At 39.4% G+C, this 24,347-nt stretch overlaps 1 protein-coding gene across 3 annotated transcripts in view; it reads right to left on the bottom strand.

Annotated features, from left to right (window-relative positions):
* TMEM132D (transmembrane protein 132D) overlaps nucleotides 1-24,347 on the bottom strand; it is a 294,843-nt gene that overhangs the window by 130,479 nt on the left and 140,017 nt on the right. The window lies entirely within an intron of this gene.

Below are 24,347 nucleotides of genomic sequence, written 5' to 3'. Positions count from 1 at the left end.
AAAATAAACAATGAGGCTTGGAGCACGTACATGCTTTGCAAGAAACACCTAAAAAAATCCAGATGAATGGGAAATGGAGCTACTGTAGCCAACAGCTAGAAAAAGAAAACACAGTTTGAAACGTCCTTCTCAGCTGAGTCAGTCTTTCCACTTACATTTGAAGTAGTCAGGAAAGGATCCTGATAATCTAGTTATCTTCACCAAGAAAAGACTGCCTGTCTAGTCATTGCTGAATTCTTAACAAATACCCAGAACTCTGGTTTCAGGAAAGACCATAATTTTATTTGTGAGGGTTTTTTTGTTTGTTCTAAGAAGGTTTTACATGAGAGTCAAACTGTTGTGGCAAGGGAACACATTTGCATTCTTCTCCATATTTGCCAGAGAGATAGAGATCACATCTCTTCTGCATAAACAGGTACTTGCAATGCAATAAACCACTTCTGCTTGGCATGTTTGATAGCATCCTAGAAATTCCGTGTATAGGATGTGTAAGTAAAAAATGGGGGATCACTGACAAGGAGACCATAGTACTGACACATGAGGAATAAAAAGCACATAATGAGAAAGGAACGCTGTGCGTTATGGTAGGCTAATTTATTTGGGCTTTTCTTTGATGCTCACCACCACAAAATAAGCTATTGCTTTGGAAATGCTGATAATTTCTTCCAATTCAGCCAGCGGTGATTTCAAAAATCCCTCTGCAAGAGGTAATGATGGGTGTCTAAACTCTTTTTTATGTGTTTTTTGTGTATTTTATCTTTAACTTCACCCATTAAAACGTGCTACCTGTAGGCTTCCCATGCACACAAACATGTCTACTTCAGGCAAGATTTGAACTCTTCAATGCAATATGGGAAGACAAAGCTGAGAAAAGCATTCCAACTACTGATGTGCAGGTCTCTGGGAGCTTTATGTCTCTGGGTTGGGTTCTTTCACCGGTCTCACATAGACAAAAACCATAAGCTAAAAGCCCTCAAAATAATCTTAGAGGCAAAGAGACCTCCTTTATTTTAATGAATCTGATTGTCTTTTCCTTCTGATTTCTGAGCTAGAGTGCAATTAATGATTATTTTCCAGCTTTTTTTGGAAAAGCTTCTATACAGGATAAAAATTGCCGAATTTCAGTGAACTATTTTATGCTTACAACTAGGATTTAAGGTAAAAATCAAATATTGCAAGATTTGACATTAAAATAACAAGTTAACAGCATGATATTGCCTTTCACCATCAGAGGAGCTGGTTCGGCTCCAGAATGCGAGCTCAATATAGACAGTGTTTGATCCATTCAGTAGGTATGAATCTAGCTGGCAAGGCCAGCAGGATTTCCACCCTTCCTTTGCAGTTGAAAATAAAAATGCCTGAGTTTACCCCAAAAGTTTGAATTTTATTAAAACCAAACAATGCGGTGCAATACCTGCACCATATGATGCCAGCAGACTAGTATATACATACTCTACGCAGCGGTCCATGGTACCAACCTAAACTAATAGCAAAAAGGAAGAAATATTTCAGATAGGAAAGGGAAGCCTGTAACCTGGGGCTCAGACCTTCCTAAGGTCAGAGATGGTATTCTAAAAAACTAGTATCTGTAGAATCTAGTCCATTGTATTATAGCAAAGATCATTATTCACCACTGATATACCAAGATAAGGTGATACATACAGCAGTACATTAAAATTTAATTTTAGTCATTGTCATCTTACTATTAAAAATTCAGTGATGGGTAGGCTGAAGAGTCATTTTTCTTCAGGAATCAGTATATGAAGTAAACCAACTAGCAAGACGAATCACAAAAAAATGACTCTGCTAATCATGTAATAAAGTTATTTTAAAATAACTGATCCATCTCTCTGGAGCATGACATCAGCAGTGCTGGTCGAGAAGTATTTGCTGAATTATTTATTTGCTATTCTCAAATAAGGTATTCACTATACAATTTTCCATTCTATTGATAGCACAAGTAACTCAGACCATTCAAAAGTGGGTAAAAATTAGCAAACCTTTTAATATAATATAAATTCAAACCATAATTTCCCACCCAGCCAGCATTTCAGTTCAGAACCCTGATTCTGAGCATCTCTTGACATAGTAAATCCAGTGATCATTTACCACTTTATGCTAAGGGAACGGTAAATCAACATTGACTTTATTACATCCAGTCTAGTAATCACTCAATAAATTATTCAACACAGTAGTCAGTAAACATCAAGTACTTTTGAAGCAGCCCAATCATGAGGCAACAGCAGAAAAACCAGTTACTATGCAGGTGGGATTGAACTGCAGAGCTAAGAAAACAGTTTTACTGACAATACGAAGCCCAGTAAAACACTGCAAATACCTTGTCAATCTGGGTTTCTCTACTTGCTGTTTTCTATTGTCCTCAGCATAAAAATCACAATAAATATTACACAACTCACACATAAGTGTGATAAAGCTGCAAAAGACAAAACCAGGCATACAGTGACTAATGACTGCTATTAATTGGTAAAGTTTCAACAGGATCCATCTAAGGCTCAGACGACAGTGTAGGAGACAACAGCACAAAGTGATGATTGTTGTCTGAACAGACAAAAACAAAAAGTAGGAGAAAGATAACATAATAGTAATTTTACATGTAGAAAAACCAAGTATAAAGGTCTCAACACTTCAGTACACGTGGAAGTGATGTGTTGACTCCATATCCTTGGTTTGCCCAGGACTGACAGCGTTATAGGAATTTAACTCTCACATCGTAACCCCCCAGACCTAAGGCTTTAGATCAACACCAGTCTTGAGCGTTCCTAAAAAAACCCTTAGATATTTCATTTACATTATGATTTCCCAGACTGTTAACACTGTCCCTATCACTGTCTCCTGAAAATGAAGGAACCTTTTCCTGAAGAGGACAAGTTGCACAAACATATCAGCAGGGAACGAGACCCAGTATTCTCATACTAAAAAATTACAGGGCCAATGCTGCAAATATTTGCTGTTGAGTAATCCCCACATACTAAATCATGAGATGAAGCACTGTGCTCACTACACTACCCTGCAGCAAAATTAATTCCTCATCCTACAAATATTTCACCACCTAAAACCCCTTTTATACATGAACAGCAAATTTATACCTGTGCATAAATATACGTGGAATTAGATTTGCTGAATTCAGGTTAACTCTTTTTTCAGTAATTATTTAGCACTGAAAGGCAACTATATAGATGAAGTGATCTGTGAATGTGATGTACAAGAAAGCTCCCTCTGAGTTCAGTAATTTTGTTTAACAGCAGCAACAGTTCCCATGATGACCACACGCAAGCCCAAGGGAAGTCCCTGGCTTACATGTACGTGCCCATGCAGGAGGCACTTGCTGAGTCTGAGACTTAATGCTCTGTTGCCAAACTAGCACAATTACGGTTAGGCAAAATTCAGTTGAACGAAGGTAATCCATGCTCTGGTCCTGTGAGATCCACCTCTCTGCAAAAGGAAACATGCAGAATTTGTATAAATGGCCTTAATCCTGTCTTCCTGTGTGCCTATCACAAGCTCTACAACGTTTTCCAGGTAGTGATCATAGTCCTGGGTAGAAGCAATCAAAGGGGCTATGAGGTGCTGAAGAGTAAAAAACTTACTCTAACTCCACCTGCTATTTGCTTTCACGACTGCATGCTCTTGCTCATCTTCTGAAATACACACCTAATAGATCTCTTATACAAGTTTATCATGGTTGCCATTGATAAAGCACTTATTTTTGTTTTTCTAGCAAATGTAATATATTCAAAAGGTTCAAGCAAGGAATCACTAGCCTGAATACAATTGAGAAACTGGTCTAAAAGGTACTTCTAGAGTGAATCTCCCCGAGAAGTGATACTGTACCAGGCTAAGTTACTATTTTTGCATTCACATCAAAGCAGCATTTTGCTGCTTTATGATCCATGCTTCAGGCATCAGCTGCTCTCCTGGATGCCTATCTTGGCTGTTTAACATTGGAATCCAAACCAATTTAAAAATTATCTCCCTTACTTTTTTTAAATGTAATTTTAGTCTTAAATCCAGAGTGGAAGATCCAGTATCTTAGCACGTAGCTCCATTCATGACTCCAAAGTGAGATCTATAACATACCTTCTGTAGGCCTTGCTTCTTAATATCCACACTGGTTCAACAAATGCAATTTTATATAAAAGCAGCATTACATTTCATAAGACTCAAGGTCTCTTTAATATATTTCAAAATTAGTGGCTTCTCTGGAGAGATCTGCCAAGGCATATCCGATATATGAGATTAGTAACCTCAACTATAGGAACTTCCTCTGCTGTGAACTATTCAGCAAGTATTTCTGCTGAACTCATACATCTTGTAAAAGTACAAAGTTCTTTTCAACTAAAAATAAAATTATGTTTTCTTTACCCAAATGTTCAGTATCTTCCAAGTCTAGCATTAAAAATGAAATGCTTTCCAGCTTCCCTAATATTAAAATAAAAGCATCTTCCAAAATCTCTTTTCTTTCTCATTTTTAAGAAATAATATGAAGAGAAACTGAAGAGAAAAGATATACATTGCCTCTCCACCCCCAGCTTTGTGAAAGAGCTTTAGGCTGAAACATATTTTTAAATCACAGAATTATAGTGTCATCTTGGTTGGAAGGGACCTCTGAAAGCCATCTGATCTAACGCCTTCCTCAAAACAGAGCCAATTTCAGTGTTGGATTAAGTTTGAATGGTTTAAATTTTCTCACATGGTTTTCCGAAGAGGCATATTATTTAGAGTCCTTTTTGTGATCTTACGGAAATTCAGGGATAGCCTCAGTGCTCAGACCTGTACTTCATACACTAACACCCATGTGTAAGGGACACGGGCACGCCTAAGAACCGAGCCTTCTGTCAGCTCTTAAAGATTTGAAACTTGGCCATGACCAAGTAACTAGGAGTCTCTTGATGTCTGTTAGGCTTCTGTTCTCTTCCACCACAAGTGATTTTACAAACTATTCTGTCCAAGTTTGACTGAAAGACAGTGTTAAATGCAAAGATAAGAAAGCTCCTTTCACAAACAAATTCTTATGGTGACAATAATGAATCTGGAGGCATGCTAAGAAAGGTGATATCAGGAGACTGCATTTACTAAAACCTGAAAATTAAATAACACCATGGTCTGCCAGGCTATTTCCAAGACTGTCCTACCGCAAATCAGTATCTGATCACCAGCACTGAATGGAAAACTGCCACCTCTGCTTTTCATCCATTCACCTTCACAATCCCATTTGGTAGCTGCACAGCACTTGTGAGCTCCAGCACAACCAAGCTGCTTAAAATGCAGCATCTACATCATCAGTGTCATTAGTATCTGCTGTATAATAAGGGGAAACAAGAGCCTCATGAAAAAAAGCATACAATACAGGAAAGGGTCTGAAGACCTGATTGATAACATAAATATTAAAAGTTCAGTAAAATATAACTATTTTTTTGGAATTATGTGGACATGCAGAAAGCCATGTTGTTCTCTAGCAATTTTTAGCAATTGAAGTAGACTGTAAGTGCATATGCAAATATCGATCTCTGTTTTGTATATTATACATGTTAAAGATGGCAGGATGGGACAGGTATCTCCGGGCATACACTGCGGTATGTACATTTGTTTTGCTTCATCAACATATTTCAACCTTGACCTGGTAGGCTAAGAGGTACACTCATTAAATTACTTTGGCTGTAATGATCGAGACACAGTACCCCTTCCCCGCTCCAGCTATGGCACAGTTTTAGTATCTGAGCAGATGTTAACCCTCTGCACACCTTGGGACAATCCAACGGCCATGATGAAATCATACAGACAGGATGGCGATACAGGTCTGCAGCTGAGTCCTAGGTCCTGTCAAATCAAATCATAGTTTTTGATGTACTTGTGACAAAAGCTCACAGAACTCATGTTCTCATCAGCATGAACTGTTCCATTAAATCAATCGGTGTCATCATTTTGGGTCTTACTGCATCCAGTGTTGACTTTTCACCACTTTGAGCCTGAGGTTGAGGTTCAGCTGAGCTCAGAAGGATTGGTGAGATATAAGGGGCATATGTATGTCCTAGCAATCCTTGGATACTCTCTGAGGAATTACAATGAAGAAAATAGTAAGGGCAAGTTATGATTGTGGCTATTTTGCTGCAGAGAGTTATCCAACAGAAGTTGTACTGAGATCAGCAAACCATCCTCAGGATAGATAACAGCATAGATAACAGCAGCAATTTGCACTGATTTATGCATGTGAGTACACTCAGTCACCATCCTTTGGCGAGGTCTACCTCTTCTATCTGACCATCAGCAAGCGCTTTATCTAGCAATACTAATCTTATTTATGAAAAAGGTCCAGGAGCTGCTAAAGCAAATGCAAAGACCAACTGTCCATGTAAAAGCTATGATCATTCATTCTAGATGAAAAATTTCAGGACAGGAAAGAAAACAGAGCTGCATTTATGTGCTGGTCTGGACAGGAAGAGCTCTTGGTCCATATGGATATTTCCCTGGTACTGCAACCACCATATTGTATAATCTCTTCATAAACTTATCAAGCTTCATTTTAAAAGCACTTAAGGATTTTAAATCCCTATTGCCCTGAAAGAGTCTTCCAGAACCTGATTATTCTAATGGTTAATGCAGTCAGAGGAGCCACCCTGGCTGGAACTGAAACCTTCTATGAGAAACTGGACCACAGCACACTGCAGCCATTGAAATGGATAGTATGGCCAAATGCAGCTCCACTTCCTACAACAAGCTCTCATAGCAAAACATCAAACAACTCTGCAGACCTTCTGGAAACATGTAATGGTTGATAATAGCTCCCTCATTCAAAATTATTCCTTACGCATTTCTGTGCCCTCAAATCACCTCCAGCCAAACAACTGCTTCCCTACTCCCATAGAGCTGTAAACAAAATAATTACTTTTCTGCAGATAAACTTAAGTGGACTTTAAATATTCACTGATGTAAGTAGACAGGCTGAAAAATGGTAGGTTCTTATTACCTTATCTCAATACACTCTTCAGAATGCAGCTATAGTTGTTTGCCATTTCCAAAAGTAAAATACTCTTTCAGTAAAAATAACAATGAGATCAAACTAATCACTAGAAAACTGGAGGAGAGAGAAAAATAAATATGGCATAAATTAGGGAAATACTGAGGAAATGTGCCACCGTGAATAAGAAATAACACCTAACGAGAGTGAGGATCTCATGCCATCAGTTTATGTGATGTACACATCACATAAGCTTCCTCACAAGCTTTGCCTTCCTGGCAAACTTCCATCTAATGTAATTTGGGTTTTAAAGCCACTTTTATTGACGTGTTTGAAGATACTAATCTTGGATCTTAAAAGAAGATTCTGTGGGAAACGACAACCAAGTCCGGGGCCTGAGCAGCAGCACAACTGCACTGCTTCTACTTGTTAGAGTCTCAGGGCCGTTCTTAGAAATCTTGATAACTAACAGTGGAAAGATGTACATCTAGCCCTTTAAAACGACATATTGATTTTATTGAACTGGACACAAGGGAAAAGAGACCCTAATTATTATAATTATGAATTCAGTAATGCTAGTAATCATTAATAGTTTCAACAGGTTCATAAATCATTCATGTAACGGGGAAAAGCAGTAAGTGAAGATCAATTTCTACTCTCAGGCATTACAAAATTTGCCACCCTTATCAAAACTTGTGAATCAGATTTCCCTTTGTGAATAGCAGAGCTTCACAAGAAGATAACAATGAGATCGGGGTGAAAAAATTGTGTATCAAAACACAAGTAGGATTTAATTTCATGGCAGACACCTAAATATTAAATTGCTTGAATTATTAACTCTTCTTTGTTTTATAATCTTACTGTTATTGCTGTATAGTTTCACAGTTCAATTTTGAGTCTTTAATAACTTAATTGAATGTAAACTCTCTTTCTTTGCAAGACTAACATGAAACCACTGCAAATATACACACTACTCTTCTCTCTCTGCAATGGAAAATGACCTCAAGGGTGTACTAGCTGGAACACACAACCATCAAAAAATGTGGACTTAAAATTTCTCCTCCAAGCAATCAAGATGGAAAATTCAGATAGTCAACATACTTCAAACCTCGTAACTAGCATGATTCTTGGAACACGTGTGGAGAAATCCAACAGGCAGCTGTTATGAGTAATAAAAGCAACCAAATGACACGAAGAATTAAAACAGCACTGCCAAAATTATCACTACAGTCTCTGAATATAGACTGTGTGAATACAGGTTTTCCCTTTGCTTTATTCAAGCTGCTCACGTTAGCTATGCTTTCATTGCACAGTACGATAAGGTACAAATAAGAGCCACAACCACTGAAGAAAATGGGCAAGTTTGTCTAAAAACGGTGTAAGAAATAATCTGCCAGATTTTCAGAGGGCCTGAATGTGCAATACTTGAAGTAACATCAAGAAGAGCAGAAGGTAGGTTAATGATTTTCTGGAAAAAAAAAAAAATCAGTTGGTGAGGTTTATAAGGCAGAAGAAACAGAAAGTGCTAACTTTCCAAAAATATATAAAAGATTTAAGCATCAAGGAGAGAAAATTGATAGATCAGGTAGGCAGGAGAGTATAATTAGAAACAACAGGAAATATGGAAGGAAAAGGACAGTGGAAAGTCTCAAAAGGAAATGGCAGACACAATAACTGGAAAGGTTGAAAATTAGATAGGGTAAAATGCTTAGAAAGAAGTATTTTTTACAGTGGCACATATGGCTGTAACAAGCTTTTTTTCAGTTTTTGCCTAGTTCCTTAATAAAGAAAGGATTATGCAATCAGTATATCTGTGTGTCTGTCATTCCCTCCAGTAACTTTAGACCAATTTCAACAAAACTAGGCAGAAGGATAGAGGTTAAGAATTATTAAGCTTTTTGGAAGCAGGCAGACTGCAGAAGAGAAGAGACCAAGTGATTAATCCCTCTGTCAGAAAAGATGCAGTACACTCCCTCAGAATCCATGTACGCACTCATTCCTGAGAAGCAAACACATAGAAATCGGGCGTCTATCTTTTGGCTGCTCGCTGAAATAGGCCTTAACTTTTATGGAACCCTGATTTTCTTTAAAGTTCCAATTCAGAAGCTGACCCCTGCTCAGCAAACCACTGAAGCAAGCTCTTTTAGTCTTCTGGGACTCAATCTCATTTTATAAGTTAAGCATATGTGTAAGTACTCTGCTAAATAGGAATGAATTTAAATACTCTGCTGAGCTAGACTCTCATTTATCAGCAAAATCATCAGTTCAACTCAGTAAATTCACCAAATTATATGTGGAGAGAATTACTCCTGACCCTTGTTCAACGCTGCATGAAAATGACCCCTGTAGGAATACAGAACCCTTGAAACAGGTCTCCCACATAATTAAGAGCATGACCTTACACTTTTGCTCCCAGACATCCTGTCTATAAAAGGAAAGCAGTAAACCAACGCTCATAATGTTATCATGAACAAATGAGTCTTCCTCTCACTACTAAGCTTCTCAGCGTAGAGTACACTTGGTATCTGATGGGTTGCTTACGATCATTAGCACAGCTAATATAAATTTAAAAGGCAATGTGATTATTGCCTATATCACAGCATCCTAGGGCACACAATGAATGGCAGTAACTCTGAAACTTAAGGAAGGGAAAATAATCAAATCTCTTTCGTGGTGAAACCGTGTAGTAACATGAATGAATCATATTTCTCTTTGACAATTCCAAAAGAAAAAGAGCTACCTAACATGTCTCTATCTCTTATTTTCATGTTTAGTACTCTTACTGTTTGCTCTCAAAAGAAGCATCGCGTTCTGCAAACTTTGTGGAGACGTAAAACAAGAAGCAACAAATTAATATCTAATTCTCTGATGTGCTCTTTTCCAATACTAAGGAACAAAGTATTCTTAAATATGAAATAGTCAAGGACTGATGCTAAAGTTTTTACATAAATGTGAGAAGGGGGCAGATGAATTGTGTGGAGAAAAGATGAAGTAGAAACAACTTGGAAGCCATTTGTTTAAGAATGGGAAATGAAGAGGATTGAAGCAGTTAGTGGTTCCACAGCAGATATTTCTCTACAGATCAGTCAGTCTCACCTCTGTGCCCAGCAAGATCATGAAGCAGATCCTCCTGGAAACTATGCTGGGGCACATGGAAAATAAGGAGGTGATTTGTGACAGCCAACATGGCTTCGCTAAGGGGAAATCGTGCCTGACAAACGTGGTGGCCTTCTACGACAGGGTTACAACACTGGTAGATAAGGGAAGAGCAATTCATGCCACTTATCTGGACCTGTGCAAATCATTTGACGCTGTATTCCATGACATCCTTGCCTCTAAATTGGAGACATGGATTTGACAGATGGACCACTTGGTAGATGAGGAATTGGCTCCATGGTCACATTAAAAAGAGTTGTGGTCAGCAGCTTGATGTCCCAGTGGAGAGCAGTGACGAGTGACGTCCTCGGGGTGGGTGTTGGGACTGGTGCTGTTTGACACCTTTGTTGGTGACACAGACAGTGGGATCGAGGCACCCTCAGCAAGTTCCCTGACAACACTGAGCTGTGTGGTGCAGCTGACACACTGGAGGGAAGGGATGTGCCATCCAGAGGGACCTGGACAGGCTGGAGAGGTGGGACCGTGCAAACCTCATGGAGTTCAACAAGGCCAAATGCAAGGTCCTGAACACGGGTCAGGGCAATCCCAAGCACAAACACAGGCTGGGTGAGGAGTGAATGGAGAGGGGCCCTGGAAAGGACTTTGGGGTAGCAGAAAATGTAAAACTGACTGTAAGCCAGCAATGTGTACTCGCAGCACAGAAAGCCAACCGTGTCCTGGGCTGCATCAAGAGAAAGACGAGCTAGATTTCAAAAACTAAGTTCTTTTCTAGTTAGATTATTCCACTTGATTACATTCAAATGTGTAATATGCCATGGGAAAAATGGCCTTCTTGTCAGTCTTTAAAAGAAAGAAATTAAGTCTGCCATTAGTTTGTTCTGAAGCCCTTCAAATCTGGGGATTGTTTAGGTGATAATTCTGGTCTTTGCCTACACAGTGGAGTTCCAGGAGATTCAGCAGGGAAAGAGAAACAATGAAAAATAGAAGCAGTAGCTGATGATGCAGTTTTCTAAATGACCAGAGATCCAAGTTGCCTATTTAAAGAAGAAAAGTTCAGTGGCACATCATTTTATAACTAGATTAGGGTAGTAGCACTAACTCACAGTATCAGCTACAGCAGTTTCTCCCTAAAACTACAACAGAGAGAATTTTCAGCTGTGCTTCTCATTCCTAGACAATACAAAGTCCCCAGCGCTGTGAATGCAGCTAGCTTTATGAAGATATATATCATTTTGATCTGGCTGAAGCAACCCCAGCAAGGAGTCTGTGCCAATTTGACGTCCTTTCCTTCCTTCAGTTAGCACACATCGCTCACGGAGGCACGCCATAATGCACAGCGACACACGCAGAACAGGCAGAGCAGAAGAAAGCTTTCAAAGCATTGCGGCTCTTCTTCACGAAACACAAATACAGGACACTGAATTCAGTCACAGCACAGTTTCCAATGTTTGACAATACAATCCACTCTCTGCAACTAAAATATTTATTCAGGCACAATTACTATATAAGATTAATATGAAAGTCAAGGGTAATTTGTTTTCATTATTACTCTTATTCCTTTTTAAACAACAGTTATGATTATAAACTGAATTAGATGGCTTATTCTTAAAGCGGATCTTTAACATTCTGCCTTTATTAATACCAGTTTGAAATGCTCAGCCATTGATCAAACTCTGTATTTTTCAGACTGATGGCTTGAAAAAAAAAAACCCTAGGCCCTGAGCTCTGGATTTTACAGCCATTACTGTCAATTATACACCCCACTGTGGGAGCAAAAGAAATCTTCATACATGCCAGCTGCAGCCTTATCCCTGAATTTTGCAGAGGCTATTGTTATTTCAAACACTGAAGGGGGGAAAGAGAGAAAGAGGGGAAAAAAACAAGTTAGCCATAATGCAGGCAATTGAGATTCTACCCATATGTTTGGAGACCTTGACATACGAGTTTGAAATTTTTTTTAGAAAATACATTTTGATAGTTGTAATAACCATAACACTGAGGTCTCTCTAGTCTCTTTCATGCAGAGATCTTAAAGCATTTTATGAAGATGCAGGTATAGAAAGAGGCATTTCACATGTTACAAAAACTAGAAAACACAGAAACTTGGCAACCTGAGCAAGATAATTTTGGGGAGTTCTGCAGCAGAGCATGGTGCAGCACATACACCCCTGAGCTGCTGGTGACTGTCTCCAAGGGTAGAAGTAGCAAAGGCACGCGAGAGCATCCCTGCCCGGCACCTCACTATAGCACCGTTGTGTTACTTTGGAGACAGAAGTTAGTAGCTCTGCATGGTGCTGTGCTGATCTATCAGCTTGACTGCTCCTAGCCTGGCAGTCTGCACAGCAATCCATTTGATGGAACAGAGGTGCCAGAGTAGATTACTAGAAGAGTTTGGGAGAGAGGTAAAACCTAGTCGCTGGCTGAAATAAATGGGAATTTTACCATTACAATGAGGATGCAGTTTCCACTGTAATAGTCTTGACTCCCTGGACTACTGTCATATCCATCAGAGCACGCGGCAGTGGCATTCAGGATGAAGTTTGAACTCAGTGTCACCCTAAAGAAAAGCAGGTCTCACACCCTGTGATTCCATCCCAGTTCTTCATATTCTGACCCAATAATTCTTGGGTCATTTTCAGACATAACAGACATCATCACAATTCATGTATCTCCTCCCTTTGTCTTCTCTCCTTATACCTGTGTTAATTAACTATTAATTTGCAAAACCATGTATCACTTCAAACAAGCAAATACATTTTTCCAAGATTGCCTGCCTGCTTTAAGTGAGGAAGGGGCCTACTGGAGGTCAGCGGAGATACTCTGGCACAAAGCTGAATAAAGCTGTAGTGAATTATACCTAAGATTATCCTTTCCCCTGCCACTAATTCTTCTGTCCTTTCCAGCTGTCTTTCCTACCAGAAGGCTTTTCTGAGATTATGCAGCAAGTTTTTGTCCAAGTGGAAGAACGGATAATCAGAAGCCTCCTTGGAACTCCTGAACTCTGTCAGGTTTATGCTAAATCCAGTCAGCACTTCCAAATGCTGCAGGGCTCAGTGCTGGGAAGCAAAGTGAAGGGCAAAACTATCAGCTGGACTCTTCATTCTAGAGCCTTGGATGATCGAAGTACCTCAGCGACTGGGTTAACATGAAAATCTCTGACGCAAATTATGACTAATTACCTACTGAAAGTAGAACAGATACAGCCTGCAGTATTAACTGATACAGTTAATACTGCAGGCTGGCTATTAAGGTACTCAGCTGTTATCTCATGTCTCCTGATTCTTCGTTCATGTACTGGCATACGTTTCAGTAAAGGCCCTTTACGTAATGTGAATGTAGAATGGGAATTGTCTCTAGTTTCAAAAATTTCTGTAGAATGCATAAGTGCCCCTTGTTCTCTTACTTGCAATGGTTGACATCAGATCTGGACTGAAACCAGAAAAAAATCAAGTTTCACCCAATTTCTCTGAAGAACTCAGGTGGCCTAGAGTCTGCTGATTTTTCCATGTTTGTGGTTGGATCTTTCCTCTATCGAGATGCAAAGCCTCTTAATTTCCACTGAAATCTACAACTCAAGTGTACTTACCACACACACAAACACTTCTTTAAGAAAAATCTTAGATTATATGCAAGTACTCCTATAAACACACTAGCATGAAAGATTTCAGGATATGAGTTTTATATAGCTTAACAGAACAACAGGCAGGATACTGCTACTGTATAATATCTACATTCCCATTCAAGGTGCAATTGATGGTGTATCTACTAACGGCTCATAAAGTGAGCAAACACCTTTCCTCCAAAAAAGAAGTGGGAAATCTCCTATATTCACTCAATTCTAAATACCGCAGTAAGCACGGAGTGAATAGTACATTAGGAATGAGACCGACCTGCTGAGGTGGCATCACTACTTGGAAGGATTAGATTCTCTTGCAGAGAGAGAATGCATGACATTGCACAGGACAGGCAGATGGGAAGTCAAGTTCCTTTACACCCTCTGCTGAAGATATCAGGAACTCTCTTTGGGAACTTCCACAAGCTATAAGTGTATAGTGTAGAAAAGTTAGTGAAAAAAGACAAGAAATTCCCTCCATGGCTTAAGCAGCTGGGTTTTTGCTAGCTTCTGCTGAAAAAAGCACATATGTTGCTTAAAGAAAATTAAAACCAGATAAAGGCACACTAAGTTATACTTAGGGAGATTATTTAAATGGACATAAATAAATTACACTAATTAAATAAATGTTGGTTTGATATTGTAACAGAGTGGAATATTAAAAGAATGGAAAAGGGAAATGAAACATGGTGATGATGAGAAGGCCATAACACAGCAGAAAATGCTCAGATTTGGTCACAGATTTTAGCCAAAGAAGATACCAGCTCCAGCAGGGTTCAACTGCTGTTGTATTCAGCATCAGAAATACATAAAAAGGTCAAAATACAGTACACGAGCTGACTGGCTTGCTGAGCAATAGGAGCTTCAGAGGGCAATTTTATAACCTTTGACACTCAATTGTAAAGAGCAATTTGCTTCAATTTGATTCTAGTGCAGTGAGAGATGAGAGGAATTGTTAGAGAAGTGGTATGCAACTACCACTTATCTATAGGTGAAAAAAGGAAATAAGACAGCATTAGGAGACCAGAACATTTAGATCAAGATATTGTTTTAAAACGTTTCAATGAAATATTATAAGTCACCATAATCATTACAGTATTTTCAATTCACATGTGTCTTAATTTCTAGCATGAACGTAGGATATGATTTCAGATCCTGTTTTAAGCTGTGATCACCCTGTCCACCAGAGGTTAGTTTCTGCTCCAGGCCTTCCAGCTGAGTGGCCCTTCCTCAGAGATAAGTCTGGAGCATGACTGTTGAGTTTTCTGTTCTTCTTTGTTCCTTTTACAACATGTAAAGTAATAAACTGTTGTTCAAAAGCCTAAAAATACCCCTGGATTCTTCTGGAAGAGTAAAATGTTAGCCCTAGCCTAAGATGTAAAAAGAAATTCAGAGCTACAGATGAAAAAGAAAGCCATCTAAAAAGAAGGATAAATTATATATGAGAACACTGATAGTTCTCATGTCTGAGGAGTGGAGATGACTTAAGCAATCCTATTTCATCTAGGACTTGGGGCTACATTTCAACTGAAATTCTAGAGGGTATTCCATGTGGTAAGTCTTTCCATACTTCAGAATGCTTCTGTCTTTAACCCTTGTTGTATGGCACCTGGGGGCAAGCTTAGACCAAGCCTTTGCAAAGTGAATTTGTTTGTCCTGCATGGAAGGGCACACAGGGACGGCACACACCCACTGTTCTCGGAGGCTACCACTTTTCTGGATACAGTTGGTACATCCTAAGGCGCTGCATTATACAGGTTGCTGATGAGTAAGATCTATAACGTCCAAAATAATTTTCTCCTGTAGTCCTAGCCAGACTGGAGCATGAAAGGCTGACTGTACACTGGAAACATACAGTTCATGTATACAACCTACTTTTGTAGAGTCACAGCCTGGAAGATGCTCAAGTCGTACTGTCCAGTGTCAGTTTCCTTACTGCTTCTTTGTACACTCATCACCAACTACAAGATCCAATACTGTTGTAAAGTGCCAGCTGTTGCCCAAATAGCTTACTAAGTTTTTGGACTGTTGCAAGACTCTGCGACACAGGAATATTGAATTCTGGATTGCTCCTAAGACACAACGCAGGATACCTTTGCAGGTAAACTCTGCTCACCAAAATCCATTTGGTCTTGAGAAAGACAGTAGCAGCACTCTTTCAAAAAAAAAAAAAAAAAAACCAAACAAAAAACAAAACAAAAAAAAACCCCACAACCCAAAAACCAACAACCAAGGCTTCTGCAATTATGATGCCAATCTCTTTTATTCAGTGTCACCTCTACTACAGCAAACAGGGTAGCTGGAGGCTGCCCAGCATGTGAAGCCATGAACAGGTAAACTAGATTTGGAAAGTCCTCCTCATACTGCTGTATCTGAAGGTCCTCCCTACAGATCGTAAAAGCCATTTCAGAACTGCCCAGGATAGAGCTCCTGCCAGGACCAGTATACTCAGGTGGTTTCTTTGGTCTCTAGGACGCACCCTGCAGCAGCACAGACTGTACTCATGATGGAAATGCTTCTGAAAGACTGTACTGATTTTTAGTGACATTGATAGCAAGGCTGTGTGGATATTTCTAGGATCCAGCTATAACCTTTATTAAAATCTTCTTATCCTGTGCCCACCTCAAATATTTATCTTGACAAAATAGAATCCACCTCCTAGTTATTTCCACTGTCGGGTTGGTGTAGCTAAACCACGGAGCATGCTCATTATACAGCTCTAATGTACACTGACCTGTCTTCAGCAAAGTCTTATTCAGAGACTGTTCTGCCATGCTGTGAAACAGTATGACTCAGCTTGTATATATAAACTCTGTGCCAGACCTCTCCTTTCCCACTAAACCCTATTCAGTCGCCTGTCTAGATTTCAATCTGTGACATCCTCATAGTTCAGAACATTTTAAAAGTACCTAGCATATCGCTGGTACCTCAGGAAGCAAAGAATAATGATATCTGGAATTGATTTTAAATCATAACCTTAAGGTGAAGGCTCATCCTCCAGTTCTCCAGCTTCTGAAAGCACCAGTTGCACACTAAAGAATGCATGGCTTACATACATACATGAACATATACGTGGGTTTGACTTCACTTTTTGATACCATTTCATTCTAAGAAATACTGTGGAATTTATTAACATTCTTGCGTTTGCTTTTCTATTTTTCTGTTGTAAATTACACCAATTCTAAAACCATTCAGGTATAAGAAATGTTATTTGTTTCAGTTTCAAGGCTTGATTTTTGTGTGCTTTCAGCTTCTCAAGAGCTATTGCGAAATTCTTGGAGGCTCTTTAATCCCCTTCAGAGCTGCTGGTAAGAACAGATGAGAGTTAAGTCTGAATGCCTTTAAAACATTGCTTATGGGTTCACAGAAGGAATTCTGCTGCAGGCCTTGAGGGTCATATGCCTGCTACATGCTTGTGTGTGATTTTTCCCTTTGCTTAATATTTTGCTGTTGCCTTGCAAAGAATTGGAGAAGGAAAGGAAAAAAAAAAAAAAAGAGCCTTATAATTTATAAGAAATGTATATACTACATGTTGCTAGGAGGAAATGTCAAGAGAGAAAAATAAATGTTTTCTGACAATTGCTAGTCATTTTGTGCCAGCAGCTAAACAACAAGAGCGCTACGCTTTCCCTCCCTGAGCACAAGAGCACACTGTAGATGAATCACTCCACTGAATTATCACTTTCAATAATTTGCGGTGGTAAATTGCCACTGACATCACAAAAACAATGTGTAACCTTCAGATTTTATTAACAGATAGTGAAACATTGCTGAACTGCACTGTGCTAAACAGCACCCTGTGTAAAGCTCATAATGCGCCTGATGTCTTGGCCTCCCAGCACATGTCAAACTACAAACCCTGAGCCGAAGCTGCAGCCTCTTAAGATTCACTTATTTTTATAAAATGCATTATTTTTTATTACTAGCACAACATGAAACATCGCTATAAATTATATGAACTAAATGTCAATTGGGAAAATATCAGCACATTACACATTTATGTGACATTACCTTTGCTTGGTTTATGCATATTTGGTAACCTGTTGAGTTTTTTGCAACAGGCTCTTGCAAGATTTGCCCCATGTATTCATAGGTGCTAAAACCTCAGCGAGGCACAGATATCTATAGAGTGCTCCATGTCACACGAGTGTATACTCGGCATGGGTCACACAAGTTCTGGCTCGTTGGATGAAGAAGTCCGCCCCTCCAAAACCTGCAGCGTCCTGCCACCTCTCCCTATCAAGCACTGAGAGCAACCAGAAACCTCTCCACAGAGGACAAAGTCCTTATGTGGAACTTGTCACCCCTTTTGTGAGGCAGTTCTGTTACATACAGGGGCCTTCAGCATCACCGGGCTTCTAAACTTAATCATCCCAAGCACAGCAGATGCGTGGGGGTTTTGTTTTTCAAGCATTTTCAGGGGGACTGAATTCCAGGTCAAAGTTCCTGATAGTAAGATAATTTTATTTATCTATAGAAATAAACACAGATTCACTGTCAATTGTAATATCTTGAAAATAGTCTAATAGTTTCAAGAATGATAAAGAAGAATTAATGTAAAAGCACAGAGCTACGTAACATGTAGGCACAGAAGATGTCCCACAGCATGCTCCACACTGGGATAGTTTTTGCCCCTATCCTGAAAAAATAAGTGCAATATTTGCTATAGGCTAGACCAGAAGTTCCTGTTAGTCATCTTGATCTTCCTTCAAGGCATGATCCCTTCCTGGGAGATCCTCAGCAGCTATGCCAGCCAGCAGATGGTTTGCTTGTAAACGGTTGGGGACACATCTTTCTTCTGCCCTGTCTCTTTAATAAACTAACTTAATAAATATCTTATGTGAAAGGATCTGAGCAGGTCAAGTTCAATTTTGAATGACAATTAAGCAGCATGAGCACACCCATGCACACAGAAGGAATGCAGATTCTTTTATAAGCAATCCTATTGTGGAGTTGTCCTGACTTTATAAGAGGAATTACTTTCACCTTGTGGGTGAAGCTTGAGATCAATCTTCCTCAAGCCTCTTTTGAAATAACACCACCACATGTGGCACATTCCCTGCTGTGCAACTATTTTCTTTCCTATATCCCTGCAAGGAAGTAATGTGATGCTCCCAAACAGACTGCTGAGACTACCCGGAGGGAACATTCTCAGTGATTAACTGTTGAAGAAAATATCCCCAAAAGAGACACTGCTCTCTGTTAGTCACAGAATGAAACTTATAAAACAATCGCCAGGAGACTGAAATGGACAGTAGAAATCCAGGATGGTAGCAGGTAACAGCAACCTTTTTACAAACCCTTAATTAATCCTTCTTCATAGTTGGGCTTTTGCAGAGTTTATGTATAATCAGGGCACAGTTAGAAGAGCAGCTCGCACAGCAGCATGTGTATCTTCTGTCAAGAGCACAGACTACAGTCATTAAGCAAGAAATTAGTAAATGATGCAGCCTTGTAAATTACATTCTCATTTTTGTGTCCAAAATGCAATTATACATTAATATCTACTACAATGTGGAATATTAAGACAGATAATTGCAACCTGAGGTCCTGTCTTTTTCATGAACCACAAAAAAAAGGTTAACTGGTTGCCAGCTGCCAGCCGTACAGTTGCAGAGGTATTTCTAATTGAGTATTTTCCTCAGTAAAGTACACTGGGGTTTTGGCTTTCTTCATGAAGGTTTTTTTGTTGTCTTTTTTTGTTGTTTTTCTTTTTACTCTACACAGGAATAACAGCCAAGAAATGCCAAATCTACATGATAAATCACTCTTTTCTTAGCATGGTAAAGCTGTATGAAACTTGATTTTTATGACAGATATTTTATATAAGCAAAGCCTTTGCATAAGCACAGCTAAGCTTTCAAAAACTGTTTTTTCAATACAGTGATTTCATTGTGGGAACAGTTTTAATCTGTGTGGGACAAAGCAGTCCGACTGCTTAACCTATATCTACCTCACCACACAGTGGTAGCAGGACACTTTTGCAGTGCAAAGTGGGCCTCAGGTGCTGATGTTCAGTTCAGGTCAGGACCCAAAAGGAAAAGACAAAAAAGCAAGCAGAAAAAGAGCATGTGCTGCTTCCTAGTGAGACATCATCACATGTCAGAGCAAAGCGATACCAAAAGTGCCTACAAGTCTATCCCAATTGTTGTTGTTGCTGTAGAAAGAAAAAAAAAAAAAAGTTTTATTATTAACACGTGTGGAAGGAGGTCAAGTGTTCGCTATTTAGACTTGTTCATGTGCCAGCAAAGGAGAAGTGTAAACATTCTGTAGCAACAAGGTGCCAAGTTTGCTTTCACCTCCGTAAGAGGAAAGCATGCCTAAATAGATGAAAGAGTCAGTAGAAACAGGTTCTGCTCCAGGCTCTGCCACAGACCTCCTGTGTCACCTTCAACAAATTACCTGACATCAAATTCTCTCCCACTTGCCACACAGAAAAGGCCCGAGATAGCAAAGATTTTAAGCAAGTAGTCAAACCATGTAAATCGTTTCAACTTAAGATGACATTAATGCAAAAAGTAGTTTGAAGCTACATGATTAAACCTATCTCCACTTGGAAAACCACATGCCTATTGTTAAGCACGTTTTCATACTGGAGTTGTGTGTAACGAGCCTAAGAGTGTGACTGCACTCGAGTGAGGCTGAGCCTACTAAGTCAAAAAAGTATTACGTGATTAGACACAGCAATTAGTGAACTTTCTCCATCTCAGTATTTCTGCGTGCAAAACAGAGCAATGTCTGATGCTATCGCAGAAGAGAAAAGGCACTGGTTGTTGACTGTGTTGTAGACTAGGACTGGGAAAACCTAAATGCAATTCCCCACCTTATCTCAGGGTGACATTACAAGTGAGACAATGCTGGGGCTGCCTTTCAACTCAGATAACTGAAATTATCGCTGTCAGTGCTTCTTGAGGATTCCTGTGACTCTTCACAGAGTGGCCTCACAAGTTTGGGACGGCCATACTGATAGAACCATGACTGGAGCCTGGGAACAAGCACTGGTGGGAGGAAATTTAGGTCAGCCCCACAACCAAACCTAGCGCGCCCCTGGCCACAGTCTTTCGGCTCCTCTGAGCCTTCAGGCATAAGTTCATGATACAAGTTGTTACTCTGGGTGGCAAAAATAGAATTTGACAAAAACGGGTTATTCTTGGCATGGATCAACTCAGTGACTGGGCTCTCAGCACAGTATGTCCATGAAATAAATGGGAGTCGCGGGGGAGAGAGGCTGGTCCCAGCACAGTGTGGGTACAACCAGCCGGGAAAGAAGTAGGAATTTCTCAAGCCTACAATGCTGCTGAAGGCTTCCGGCCATAAAATACACATCCAAGTCTCTTCTAAAACAAAGACAATAATGTTTCTCATTTCCTGGGGCAGATGACTGCCACAGGGGAACATGCTACAGGTTTGGAGGCATGAAGATCCAATTGTGAATCCTCATTACTAGGTGAGAATGTGAAATGATTTGTAGCAGGGATTACTACAAATATTAGCTGAGATAATAATGTGTCACGTATACAGTCTTTATCAGAATCTACAGGCAAATTAAAAAGTGCCCCACATCAATTACACTACAATTACTGGGGAGGGAGAAAGGAAGCACTGAAAAACATCTTCCAAACTCATAAGGACCAAGAGAGGTAAACTGGAGAAAACATTTATCCTCATAAGCAGTAAAAAAACTTCATGATAGAAATAGGATATCATCAGTGAAGGCTCCCATCAGCTGATGTACTGGGAGGACAGGATGCTGAAACCAACTTTTAGAAAATGTAATGAGTACCACATAATCACATTTTCACAAACAATATGTAGGAAGCCTGCAAAACAGTTTACAGCTCTTAACTCCTGCAGCAGCTGTACACTAGAGGGAACTATGCCTCCTGTTTTCCCATTTGTGGCAGCCCATGAAGGATCATGGAAGAATGAGACAAATTGAGCACATAAGATGAAGACTCTAGTGGAACGTACAACTCTACGACACACCAAGATTTTCCTTGAACTTTTCTCTGCTGTCTCCATCACCATAACAATAGCATTACAAGCATATTTTTTCTAGAATGCTGCATTTAAAATAGTTTTTAAATCACATGTTTAATTTCTCGTCCACAATTGCAGACTATTATTGGCTAATCTATTATATTATTCATCAGATCTCTCTCAGTTCTGTCTGTACTGTGAGCCACTGCTTTGCACTTCAAAAAAATTTTCATCCTTGAAAATGGAGCCAGTAACTGAACAATAAATATGGATTCCTGAAAAGCTAATATTAGAGTGCTTTAAGAGGGGCATTAAACCTAGGAATCTGTAGATCAGCAATCTTGGGGTCTGCTTTAAGCCACTGCATCATTCTGCTAAAAAAAAAAAAAAAAAAAAAAAAAAAAAAAATCAATGCCAGATTTCCTGTGACAGTGGACAAATCATGGAGTCTTTCTGGGCCTCATCTCCCCATTTCTACTTCCCTACCTGACAGAGATGTTACAGTGACAACCACATGAAACATTATGCGGTGCTCTGATAGTCTGATAGCAAGCAACAGACAGGGCGTGCAAAAAGGAAGATCCCCAGTACGGGAAACTCACTGTTTTAACAGAAATGCAAATACATGATGGGAAACTAGAAAGACTAATTGGCCTCAAACTGACACATCTACACTGCTTCTGGTCCCGGCATTAACTCATTCAGCACTAACTCAAATATCTTTTCATCTCGAGGGACAACTATGTCATCCGGAACTGAGCCAGCGTAGTCTCTCTTTTCCATCGAGGTTCTTCACAAGTAAGTTCCAAGTTGGGCCCTCAAATCCTTACTGCAATGAGAACAACAATGGTGGGGGAAGCTGGATCCTCCTCTGACATTCACATTTCAAGGCTGTTTAAGACCCAATATTGTACCTGAACAAGGAATATTTTCCATGTACTCTTGTCAGCTGTTCTTTACCATCACTCTGCCACGGCTGTGATGATGTGTAAAATGCCCTCTGCCCTCCTTTACTTGCTGTCTGGTTTCAATCTTCTTTGGAATTAATAAAGATCTCTTTTGAGCTCCTTATCTTTTAAAGGATTTATAATAAAAACTGTTTCCATCCACACACAGAAAGACAAGAGTAAGTAAAGCCTAGCAAGAAACATTAAAGGAGTATCAGGAGAGATAGAGCCAAAGCAGATGGCTGAGCATAAGCATCTGAATTTCTAGTTAAGACAATAAGAATTTATGTTCATGCAAACTACATGTTTTACAATTTTTTTTTTACATGTTTAAAATATTAATACCTCCTTTATCAGGGTCAAGGTCCGAGTGGTGGGGTGGAAAGTATGTATTAGCACAGACACAGTTATTCAAGCTGCTGAAGCTGCAGACAGGAGCCTGGTGGTATTTACAAAAGTAGACAGGCAGAATCCTCCTCTAACTCCCACTGCCATGTACCAAGGACATGAATTAACCCTGCTCAGGGACAACTGTTAAACCTTTTAAGATAAAGACTATGTACCTGAGACTTTTGACAGTAAAACAAGAGAGTAACAGATTATCCCCCAGATGTCTTTGGTGTAGATGCCTGGAGTTTCAACAGTTAACTTCTAAGCACATAATTACTATGAATTATATTAGCAGGTGGAATATATTCATTAGGTTAGTTGGCTTTCCCAGGCTCTACATCAATCTCTCAACAAAGTACATCCATATGCTTTTCTGTTTAAATTAATTAATATATTGGAAGTATGTTTTGCAAGGAGAAACACTACAATGGTCTAGAAATGGTCTGAACTAGATGAGATTCATATTTGGTGGTTGCCAGTTGCTAAAAGCCAAGTTATATCTTTGCTCATAAAACGTATTCACTTACAGAAAAAAGTTCATAGATAATTATAAATATTTAAAATTAGGACTTCTTTTTCCTTAAACCGGTTAAAAACATATACTTAAAACAATCTGCATAAATACTTCAGCACAGCAGATAGAAATGAACACGCCTACATGATGCCATATAGTAAAAATTCACAGATGAGGCTGCAAAAATAGCAAATAACCATGAAGTGCATAAACTGGCGATGACTTCATGAAATTCCACTGTCTGAAGTGAATATTTTGCTCTGCAGAAAAGGATTGCAAACTGTTGCAGAAAGTCTTCAAAATCCCTGCAATATATATGTCAAGAAATAAATTACTCTGAAGTTTGCTGCCCTGCCCTGGTTTAAAGAGTTACATAAATCAGCAAATTTCTCACTTCCACTAAAATACTAATTAAAATAAAGCAAGAAGAACATTATCATTTTCCGTGGAAAACTTGCCCTGGCCTTAGATAGTTGCAATATTTCAGACAGCACCGTGAAAATGCATATTGGAATTCACCGAGGCAATAAAATAAGGTATTACAGCTGTTCTCAGAGAGGAAGGCTATCCAGCCTTCAGAGCATCTGCTCCCCAGTGGACATGTCTACGCACTGGGAAGTAAAAGATCCTTTCACGACTGAAGAGACTCTTTACCCGACTTTTGTCACATTTTACAGTCAATCTTCCAAGTCAATTAATTATTACGGAGAATCACTACATGATTATTCCCTGCAGCTCCCCTCACAGAGATCTGCTATACCACAGCACAACAGCTGGCACAGCTCAAATGGCATAAACAGAGAAAGGTAC

Source organism: Athene cunicularia, assembly GCF_003259725.1.
Source record: "Athene cunicularia isolate RWA chromosome 15 unlocalized genomic scaffold, athCun1 chr15_part1, whole genome shotgun sequence".
Taxonomy (NCBI): domain Eukaryota; kingdom Metazoa; phylum Chordata; class Aves; order Strigiformes; family Strigidae; genus Athene; species Athene cunicularia.
This window is presented reverse-complemented; position numbering and strand designations above follow the sequence as displayed.